General features: G+C 32.1%; 1 long non-coding RNA gene across 1 annotated transcript; it reads left to right on the top strand.

Annotated features, from left to right (window-relative positions):
• Positions 1-2,341: 2,341 nt before the first annotated feature.
• LOC109590126 (uncharacterized) lies at positions 2,342-2,560 on the top strand. Its single transcript, XR_002189161.1, has 3 exons — positions 2,342-2,372; positions 2,414-2,490; positions 2,536-2,560. It is a non-coding gene; the product is annotated as an uncharacterized LOC109590126 (long non-coding RNA).
• The last annotated feature ends 244 nt before the right edge of the window (positions 2,561-2,804 follow it).

Here is a 2,804-nt window from a genome sequence, read left to right as displayed (position 1 = left end):
ACTCCTACAGTGACCACTAGTTCAATTACTAATGTTCCATCATCAGGTCTGTACAGTTAATTCATTATTCATTAGTACATGATATATTGTATACTATTATTAGTTACATTAACTACTGATATTAGTACCAGTACATCAGTTACAGTTATATCATCTACTTCAAGTAAGTGCTAGCTTTATTCCATTAATTAATTATGGCAGTAACAGTTACAGTGTCTTCAACAATTCATGAACAATCATCATCTTCCTTTATTTCAGCTACTGGTACATCAACTGGTACTACTAGTATGAGTATACCAGTTTCATCATCAACTACTGTATCAACTACTGCTGCTGGTTCTAATCCTGTTCCTATTATATCTGGAGCTATTGGAACAGTATTTGTTATAATAATAATTATTATTATATTGGTAATAGTGATACTGGCAATCAAGAAACAAAGAAGTAAGTATGATTACTATAATCACTTTTAATTATTGCTATTTTGCTATGCATACAGGAAAAAAATATAAAATATCTAAAAAGCAAGTTTACATCTTTATTTATGTATTCATGTATTATCAAACCACAGTAGGACTGATGCAGCAGTTACTCCTACATATGATGAGATCATTGTTAAACCAACTACTACTACTACTGGAGTGCCAATATATGATACACCAATGGAACTACAGGCTAATACTGCTTATGATGTTATTAATAAAGATATAATTAATGTACATAATAATGATGCATATGGACAAATAATGATGTAACTTGTTCTTATTATGATAATTAAATTTATATGCTACACAGCTAAATATAATCACATTGATCAGGCCTGATTCAGCCTAAAACCAGGCCTTATCAGGCATGGATCATGGATTTTGGTCAATCAGTCCTGATACAATCATGGAGTCAGCCACAATACAGGCATGACAAGCATCTATACTGGATCAGGCCAGACCGACTTTCATGATTCAGCAATGATAGCCAACAGGGCTGTACCAGTACTGATATCAGGCTTGAGTTATTAATTTTGGGCAACATTTTGAATCAGGCCTGAATATAATTATTGGCTTTGTATGCAATGCATGCATGGGTGGAGTTGATATAATAATTACATTTAGGAAGAATAACAAAAACTTAAGTATAATAAACAGTTTATCAACTGTTCAAATCGTATTTGATCCCAGGCTCTTACTGATACACTAATGGCTACTGCTAGTATCTACTGGTGTCTTGTACTTACTGGATGTGTCAGTCTTGTTGTATCTGGTAAGTAGTTTGTAGTGTGATTGTATGACTGAATTAGGAGGATCACGAATATTCTCAACCAAATAATAAAAGAAGAAGAGAGAGAGTTAGAAAGGAAAGAGGAAATGAAGGAAGAATGGGAATGTTTTAGAAAGAGTGAGAAAAGAGAAGTTACAGCAAATGATAACAAACAAAATAGCAACATACACTCACACTACTAAAAATAGTTTGATAAAATGTTTACAGTGAACGATAGAGATGAACGAGATGAACGAATGATGAACGAACGATGAACGAACGAGACGAACGAACGGTCTTCTTCTTGTGATCTGTGTGTATGTGCGTATCTGTGTACATAAAGCTGACTACGTGTAACTATGTGGTTACAAGTCATGAATATTGAATGTGTTAATTAATCCAGGATATATTGAATGCATGAATATATTGACCACCACAAGTTTATTCTTTAATATATATATATATATATATTAATCAATAGCAGCAGCAGTACACTTTCATCAAATAGTTCCTGAAGCTGGTGTTGTACCATGTCCTGGTGATAGACTGGTACTTACTTGTACAACTGATACTGGTAGTTTAGTCTGGGAAGTAGATGGTATGAACATTCAGTTAGCAAAACAAGGTGCTACTACTGAGAAAGGCGGTTTCTTAGTTAATATTACTAATATTACTGGTAATACAACAATAAGTACAGCTACTGATGAATCTGTACCAGTATCACTTGATGGAACTATGATTGGTTGTTCAGATACATTTCCTGGTGGCTTTGTCTATCTAACTATTAATGTAACAGGTTAGGCATATTGTGTATAAAGTATTATTTATATTATTATGTCACAGGTCCACCAGCATTACCTGTTAATAATATAACAATTGAACCAATTAACAACAGTACAGTATCAATTAATTGGACAGAACAACAAAGATGTATTCATCATTATGATATCACAATAACCAGTAATGAAACATTTACTGAGTATAAGCTTGTCTATACTTCATCAACTACTATTACTTCTCTTATTGCTGGTACTAGTTATATTCATTTATTATTATTCCTATTGATACTGGTGGAAGAGAAGGACCTCCTTCATCATTAATACAGTATATATGGAATGGTAAGTACTATACACACACACACTCATTGTATTTCTTATAGTACCAGCTCAAGTTGTTAATATTAGTTGGGATCAGATATCAACTGATAGTATTACAGTATGGTGGAATAACACTCAAGTACGTTATTATTATCAATTATTGGAATCATTCTCTGTAAAATAGGATCACACATTACACTATCCACCAGTACATTATCTTATAAGTGTATTAGATGATGATAATATTATTACTACATATAATAACAATAATGTTAATATTCATTGTAATCATGAAGTAGATCCATGTTATGTTACTATCATTCCTGTTAATATTATTGGATATGGACCATCAGCTACTGTTAATGGTATGAACAATTTCAGTGTATTGTTTATTATAACTTTACAACAGTTGGAAAAATTCAAATAAATAAGTCCAATAATACTTGTCTGAAT

This window comes from Amphimedon queenslandica, unplaced genomic scaffold (assembly GCF_000090795.2).
Source record: "Amphimedon queenslandica unplaced genomic scaffold, v1.1 AMPQUscaffold_10477, whole genome shotgun sequence".
In the NCBI taxonomy this organism is placed as follows: Eukaryota; Metazoa; Porifera; class Demospongiae; order Haplosclerida; family Niphatidae; genus Amphimedon; species Amphimedon queenslandica.
This window is presented reverse-complemented; position numbering and strand designations above follow the sequence as displayed.